We start from the raw sequence: 9,014 nt of genomic DNA, 5'->3' as shown, positions 1-9,014 counted from the left end.
TCTGACACCCTGTAGAGTCCTCACTGAAGTCCCCAGGAACCACAAACTTCCAGGGAGTCCCAATCTTTTCTGTCTTTCCTAAAAGCTAAGTATCATGTTGCCCTTTCCTCGCCCTCAAATAAAAGGGGTGGGGGGCTAGAAACTAGATAAAAAAGAAAGATTCCTTCCAGCCCTAGGATCTGTGATTGTAATCTCCCCCGTAATCGTCTCAGGATTGGACTACTCTGCAAAATAAAATCATTGCATTTGTAAGTGATCAGGCTTGTTGGAGGGGCTGCCAATCCCAGGGGTGTGTGGGCAACAGCTCGGGAGAGACGGAGCACAAGCACAACTAGAGCACACGCTGGAGAAAGTAGAAAAAGAACAATTCCCATTTTGTGCTGCTGTAGAACCCGGCCCTGCTAATGGAGCTCAAGATGAAAATGAGTCAGTGAATATTTAAATATGGTTACTTCTTCCTTTTCGTTAAGCCTTTTAGATGCAGAGGTCTATAAAGCTGTGGTTGGAGATTTGAGAGAAAGAATGCAATGACACGAGACCAAGATGATGTAAGGTGGTGACATCGGCATCAGGATGCTGTTGCTAAGGTGAACCTGTTTTTCTCTCCAGTAATTGCCCATTTCTGGTAAAGAACATATCCATGACATGATCCCTTTTCCTGAAGCAGATACAACAGAGCCAGATGCTTTCTCTTTGCACAAATTATTTTAAAAACAAAGATAAAAATTTTATTACAAAACATAACACATGTCCTTGGGAGAATATTCAGAACATTTTGTGTAAGTTTGAAATTCTAATTTGTCAAGAATATATGCAAGGATCTAAATGGATATCGGGATGAGATCATTTCATGGATGGACCTGATAAAAGCTAACTGTTTTTGAATATAGTGAGAAGGCAGATAGGAAAATATGTGATGGTAAAGAAGAAAGATCTGGAACCTTATGTCACTGGCAGAGAAAAGGCAGTGTAAGGAGACCTGGGTGTGAAGGAAGAAGGACAGACGCCACCACCTTATGGCTCTGAAGGATGGATTCTGCCATCACTACAGCCAGCACCCAGCAGCAACAGTAAGGAACAAGAGGTGGCACTTGGTGACACAGTTAGAGGCCAAGGTCACTCACACAGGAGTGTCTCCCAGGGCTGCTCCTGGGCTTTATGTCTTCTGCTTAGAGCATGCTCCTCCAGAGATCCCCAGAGCACGCCCTGGGCCCTGGAAATCTCTGCTGAAGGGCACTCTATTCAAGCACCCTCTTCCCTCCCAACTCTGCTTGGGATACTTAATGTCACTTCCTGTGTCCTACATGTTCTTTCTGTTTTTTTCTGAACACCTCACCCTTTCTAATTCGTCATATAATTTGTTTATTCTACTTAGAGCTAGTCCATATCAAGAGTATGGACTCCAAAGCCAGCCAGCCTGGGACAACTGGCTTCCCCACTGACCACGTTGAGTAAAGCTAGGTCATTACTCAGACCACTTTTCTCGCATGTGAAATTAGGATAATAATAGCATCATGCATCTGACAACACCGTGCTCCACACAGTGATCACTCCACAAATGTTTAATGAGTAGATTGCTCCCCCTGTTCCCAGTCCTGTGGGGAGCTTTCTGGAAGCACTCGTCATGTGTAGAACTGGGTGGAGGGAGAAGAGGAGGGACACATTTTCCACAAGTGGATGTTTTCTTTGGAATACAGGATTTAGGCCGGGTTAAGATTTGCCAGGGTAATTGCATGTGTAGGTCACTATCCAGCCACCAGGAGCCCTCTGCTGGTCAGGAAAGCCTGGGCAACTGGTCTCCAAGATGGGCCTGAGAAGGACTGGGAAGACTGGTCCAGCCAAGATATGCCAGAGCCCCAGCGACTTCCAGGATGACTGGGAGTCTAAGAAGTGAAGAGAGAGACGTTGAGTCGTGGCAGCTGCCTCACAAGTTCCTGTCAACACTGAGGACCACAGTGAAGTAAGGAAATATGGTGTCAAATAGAAAGATGTTGAGTTGAATGAGGTTAGCCAGTATGAATGTGGCCCAATAAAAAGGAAAGAAAGAAAAAAAGAGAGAGAAAAGAATGATGTATCTGGACCAGGACATCCCCAAACTATCCACCAGTACACCCTACTAGTTAGATGAACCAAAGAGTCTCAGGCCTCGTAAACCTCCAACACCATGAGCTACACACCCTTTCCTGGAGATTCAGGATGCTCGTTCCTAGGATCGAAGGTCTGAGAAGTCCTTCAGTAAAAACACATTGATTTATTTCTAATTTCTGAACTTACTTACCATGGATCCTTTCCTTCAGGACACTTTGAGACAAGCACCCATAGATCTTCCTTCAGGGATCATTGTGTAATACAAAGAGCTCTGTGGGGTCAGGTCTGTGTCTCACTTACCTTGATAGATCATCTCGATGGTCTCAGATGGGAGCAATATATTGTGAGCGTAGGACAAATCCTGATCGAAGGCAAGTGGGTTGAGGTTAGGGTAGCAGTCCTCGAAGAACAGAAAGAGATGGAAACGAGAACAAGGGTGTTGACAGAGGATGCACATCAGATAGAGCACTGATCTTCAGGGTGTATGAAGGACTCAAAAATCTTAACACCAAAAAAATAAGACAAAAACAACAAAAAAGAACCCGATCAATAAATGGACCGAGGAACTGAACAGACACTTCTCAGGGGAGGATATACAATCAGTCAACAAATATATGAAAAAAATGTTCATCATCTCTAGCAATTAAAGAAATGCAAATCAAAACTACTTTAAGATATCATCTCACTCCAGTCAGAATGGCAGCTATTATGAAGACAAAATACAATAAGTGTTGGCGAGGATGTGGGGAAAAAGGTACACTCATGCATTGCTGGTGGATCTACAAACTGGTGCAGCCAATATGGAAAACAGTACAGAGTTTCCTTGGAAATCTGGGAATGGAACCACCATTTGACCCTGTCCCTCTCCTCAGACTATACCCAAAGGACTTAAAAACAGCATACTACAGGGACACAGCACAATTCATAATAGCTAAACTGTGGAGCCAACCTAGATGCCCTTCAGTAGATGAATGGATAAAGAAACTGTGATATACATACACAATGGAATATTACTCAGATTAAAAGAGAATAAAATCATGGCATTTGCAGGTAAATGGATAGAGTTGTAGAATATTATGCTAAGTGAAGTTAGCCAATACCAAAAAAAAAACAAATACTAAATGTTTTCTCTGATCTGAGGATGCTGATCCATAATGGGGATGGGGAGGGAGCGTGGGAGAAATGGAGGAACTCTAGATAGGGCAAAGGGGAGGGAGGGGAAGTGGGGGTAGGAAAGATGGTGGAATTTGATGGTCATCATTACCCTAAGTATATGTATGAAGACACGAATGGTGTGACTCGACTTTGAGTATAACCAGAGACATGAAAATTTGTGCTCTCTAGGTGTACTATGAATTGAAATGTATTCTGCTGCCATGTATAACAAATTAGAATAAAAATAAATTGACAAAAAGAATGTTGACAAAGCTCAGTAAGGAGTATTATATTGTAGAAAATCAAAATCAGTTGCGTTTTTTTTTTTTTTTTTTGAGTGCTGTGGATCAAACCCAAGGTCTCACATCTGCCAGGCTAACACTACATTCACTTTTTAAAATGCAAACTGGCTATCACAGCTGTGATGACACATGCCACATTTTATGTTTCTCTCATGTCTCCACTCCCACTCCAAGATGACAAGGTCTCCTCCAGCCAATATTCTCACCTCCACAGGGGCCCATATATAATCTCACTAAGATTTTTTTTCCCCTCCAACCCACTCACTTCTGATCCTTTTGAAGAGAAGTTATTCCTATCCTATTAAAGACACTTTCGAAGAATCTGGGCTGTTCATCCAACATCAAAGGAACATAAAAACCTGACTCTGAAATAACACCCAGTTTGGTGACACCGAAGCTGCCCTCTAGTTTGACTTTTTGACTCTTTTCTGATTTTCAAACACTTGGCTCTAATGAACCTCGGAAGCCCCTTGGGGACTGTTCCTCCAGCTTTGATTCTTGTCCTTGTGTCTCAAATGCAATCTCCTACTCCTCCTGCATCATATTTTGGTGCTCCCACATTTGATTTGCTTATTTAAAAAAAATCACGATAGCCAGTGTATGTGTCTGGTACTGTGATGCACCCACAAATAAAACATGAAGATTCCCGCCCTTGGGCTGCTTACACTCTTATGTAGGAAACAGACAAGTTCCAAGTAGATTACACATTTGGGGAAGTGTTACAGAAGAGCGAGGAGAGTGGTTCTCTTTCCATCCAGATGCTGCAGGACCCCTGCTGAGCAGGTCCTCTGCTGAGAAGATGAGCAAAACGGTATGGATGGAGCAATCCTTCCAGTAATCCACCAGGAGGGAAATCATTCCACCCACTGGAGCATTTGAGGATGGAGATGGAGGTCTGATTCTATATTGTAGGGCAAGGGTCCGAAAAATAAGTGAACCAACCATTCATGGTGATCCCCAAACAGCCTAAGAGTACAGCAGGGATGAGCTACAAAGAAATATGCATGTGGTCCTATTGACGAGGAAGCGTAGGAAACATACTCCTTGATGCCTCCTTTCTGCACTTATTATCATAATTCACCATGTTAAAAGGTGAATGATCACTAGCAAGTTCCCTTGGCCATAATAGCTGGCAGGACCAGCGTGCTCCTTGCCTGATTTTGCTGTTTCTTAGGCTCACAGGCATTTGCAATTCTGAAGAACTATAGGTTTTACCCTTATCCCAAAGGCTTGTAAGACTTTAAGTGATCTCAGCTTCAGGTTTGACATGTCCAGTGACCTCTAGCCTGGCTTTTTATCTGCACCCACTGGAGCATTTGAGGATCTGCAACTTCAGATGCCCTTGGGCCTGAGGACAAGAGGCATGATGCAACCATAGCTCTGACATTGCCCAACCCAAAGGGGCTCTTGCCTCAGTTCCACATTTGCCAAATCGTGCTATCAGGCACTCTGGAAAGCTGCAATGAACTGACGGGGCTTCCATGGGATATTTTACATTTTCGAGGGAAATAAGGCAATACTTGACATCTATCAGACACTGTGCAAACTACGAGCTCAAGATAACTTGCAATTTCTGTGTTAGAATCATATTGCCTTCTTTCTGATGATATTTGGTATCTTTGCAAAGCTATATTTCAACAGTTGCTAAGATGAAAAGCAAGTACCATGCAAAAAAAAGAGTCAGCATGGAACAGGAAATGAGAGTAGTGGTTCTAATCAGATTTCCAGCTTCGAGCTTTGTATGTGGTGTTCAATAGGCAGGCACCATCCATTAATGGCTAATTGAGGTTAAAGATGAAATTAAATTATTTCTTTAAAATATTTTGTATTAGCTTTTCAAATAGCTACTAAGTTGTTAAAACATAAACACGGAAGTGTTTAGTAAAGGGAATAGTTAGATATTACTTTTAGCCCGAGAATACAATGAAAAAATTACAAGAGAGCTGTGAACTAAGAAAGTTAGAAAATCTCTACCTTGGTTCATTACCTCTTTTCAAATACACACTAATTCCTCTTCGGTGGAATCTCACTAGGACTCTAAAACCCAAGGGTAATGGCGACGTGGACTACAAGGAGGGGTGGTCGAAGCTAATGTGTACTGAGCCCTACTGTGTGCCCCCTTCTGGGCAGGGGGTTCCTCAGACATGACTTCAGGGACATGGTTTCTGTCATTTATTTCATTCTACTTTCCTTAACCCAGAAAACTTTAGTCTTAATTTTCCCTAAAGTCTTCTGCCCCTGAAACTATTCAAGAAAATTTAGAAATCTGTTAGCATTTCTTCTCTTAAATTTGACAGAAAACTTTATAAATTTTTCTGACAATTAGAAAACGAATTTTCTATTCCCTGCTGCATTTCAACAACCCTCACATTAAACACATACCAATCTCTTCTAAGGTATGTAAATTTTCTTCAGCATCCTAAATAGAAATCAATCAACCACAATTGACTCAGCAGAGCTAGCAAAGCTAGGGTACAGAAAGACCTCTTCCCTCAAGGGGTTTACAGTCTGGTTTATACTTGAAAATAAAAAATAGTCTATACTCAAGGACTAAGGAGGGGGCACGAGCTAGAATATAACATTGAGAGAGGAAGGAGCCCTAAGACTGAAACGTCCCAGATCGGGCCATCTGCATCTTGCCTGCCCGTCTCGTGTCTCCCTTGCTATAAACAACCTTCTCCTTCCTAGACATCTCCTCTGCTAAGTCAAACACTCCCATCTGTTCTGAGATCCCTCTCCTTTTCCACTCAAAGGGAGACTTTGTTTCTCTGGAAAGCCCCACCATTTAAACATCATCAAAGATTCCCTCGCCTGGAAGCTTGCTGACCTTTGTATGCCCACTGCGGAGAAGATCTCAAAACTGTACCTCACTCTCAGCTTTTAGGTTACCTCTCCCTTCCCTTCTTTGCCCATCTCTCTCTCTCTCTCTCTCTCTCTCTCTCTCTCTCTCTCTCTCTCTCTCTCTCATACACACACACATACACATCATCATCATCGTTTCTACAGCTTCACTATCAATCTTTTGCTTGAGCCCTGTGACAGTCTTTGGCCCTTTATCACTGGTGCCATTATCTAGCTAATTGTCCAAGAAACATGTTAAGGAACTGTTGCCTGCTATTGCATAACTGCATGCAATAAGGACTAAGAGCGGTCAGTTTTCTCCCAGGGACTATTGGGGTACCTCATCAAGTAAGACGCATTTATAATATTCTGTGATGGCTGCTTTGGTGAATCAAATATCAAGGGTTGTGGTGGTCAAGGAAGCCTCTCTGAAGGAGGCCCTGTGGGTACATGGGCTATTATTGGGTGGAAAGAGGCAAGAGGGGTGTCAAGGGAAAAGAAGATGTTTCAGGAAAAGAGAATCCAGGCTCAAACTTGGTAAGGACGTGACACATTGCAGAGACTAAAATTGGCTGAGTCATCCTGCACGCGCAGTAGGAGGGAGGGAGCTCAAGAAGGAACTTAGGCAGAGGATTCCCCTTGGAGATCATGGGGACCTGCTGTGCTGGACGGTGAGTGGAGTGGAAGTTGAGGGGCTGGACTGAGGTCAGAGAGGTAAGCAGTGAGCAAAACCAATGGGGGCTTGAATTAGGGACACAGAAGTGAAGACAAAGAAAGGTGAATGGATTCAAAAGATTGACAGGAAGACTCCAGAGGATTTGGATACAGACCGTGGGACAGAGCTAGGCATCAATGATGGTGGTTTCCATTCTCTGGAATGGGAAATATAAGAGAAACACATTTCAGTATAAGAAAAAAGTTATTTCAGTTAGAGACCAGGTGATGATGGGTTACCTCTGATACCTTCAAGTGAAGAATTGGGACCAGAGGTGAAGAGAAAGATCTGAAATCCGTCAGCCTGTAGAATATAAATGATGACTGTCACTAGACCAATCCAATGTTGTTGTCTTTTTGTTCCTCGGGCTCCCTCCTCGGCTTTAGACACAGTTGATCATCTCCTCAACATTCGTTCTATGTTTGTTTCTCAACAATTCTTTCTATGTAGCATATTATAACTTCAATAAAGACTGAGCTTCTTTCCAGAGTTTCAAGAAACTTACAGTGAGTTACGAAAAGAAAGAAAGAAGGAAAAGGAAGAGGATGAGAAAGATGGGGAGAAGAAGAAAGAAAGACAGAAGTCCAGTTTGGCCCCGAGGTACACTGCGTCCGTCCGCTGTTCATTTCACATGCATTGGTTAAAGACTGTCCCCTCCCATCTCCCATGTGCCAGGTCATGAAGATTAATGCTGGAAGACAACGGCGACTTCTGATGCTGGCAAGCTGGTTGGAAAGGTAGTCCGTAAGTAAATAATTAACCAAACTAATGTGTAACCATACCCTGTAACAAGTGCTCTGAAGTGAACAGCATCTATCAGATCTTGCTATTTGAAGAGTACTCCATGGACAAGCAGCATCCGTATCACCTGGGAGCTTGTTAGAAAAGCAGAATCTCAGCCTCCACCCAGGAACTACTGAGATTAGATCTGCATTTTAACAAGATCCCTGGGGGTGGGGGCGTGGGTTCATGTACATTAAAATTTGAGAAGCACTGCTATAGACTTCAATATGGGGAGGGTACTGCAAGAGAACAAGGTGGACCTGAGTTCATCTTGTGGGTCAGGAAGGGTTCCCTGGGAAGAACGGCTTCTGATCAGGCTGGAGAGGTAGGCAGAGACTAGAAGGAACAGGGCCTTGTGGGCCATGCGGAGAACTGTCATCTTTCCCTTAAGAGCCACTCAAAGATATTCCAAGGATGTTCTGCACCATACATTAGTTGGTTTACACAACATAAAATTGTTTTCTGACAGTTGTGGAGACTGGACATCTGAGACTGGGGTGGGGTCAGAATGGTCAGGTTCTGGTGAGGACTGTATCCCCATCCTGGTGAGGGCCACCTTCTCACTGTGTCCTTCTGATGGAAAGAGACCGCCCTCAGTGTCTCTTCATACACAGACATTAATCCCGTCACAAAGGCCCTACTCTCATGACCTCATGGAAACCTAATTCCTCCAAAGTCCCTCTCTCCAAATACCATCTTCTCAGGGTTATGACTTGAACATCCAAACTCTACTGGAGGTGGGGGGTATTGGGGGAAGCACAATTCAGCCCATCATAAAGTTTAAGTAAAGGAGTGTGGAAAAAAATAAGATGTTTATTTTTGAATTTCCATTCTGGCTAAAGTGTGCAAAAGGGCTTGCAGCAGGTCAAGAATATGCTCAGGAGACCAGCTAAGAGACTGTTCCAATAGTCACCGAAAATGGCAATGATTGCTTGGACAAAACTGTACTGGTAGAGCAAGGGGAGGCATTTCCAAACATTCAGGGGTTGAACTTGACAGACTTTGATAATGAATTTCAAGTGGTGGTTGGGGAGGAGGACCCAGAAAGACTGGCAGGGTTTTGGTGTGTGTGCAATTGAGTATCATGTCAATTCTTGAGATAGGAATCATAAAACCAGCAAGTTTGTGCA

Source organism: Marmota monax, unplaced genomic scaffold (genome assembly GCF_021218885.2).
Source record: "Marmota monax isolate L192 unplaced genomic scaffold, Marmota_monax_Labrador192_F-V1.1 WCK01_AAM20220418_F8-fsc00026, whole genome shotgun sequence".
NCBI classification, from domain to species: Eukaryota; Metazoa; Chordata; class Mammalia; order Rodentia; family Sciuridae; genus Marmota; species Marmota monax.
This window is presented reverse-complemented; position numbering follows the sequence as displayed.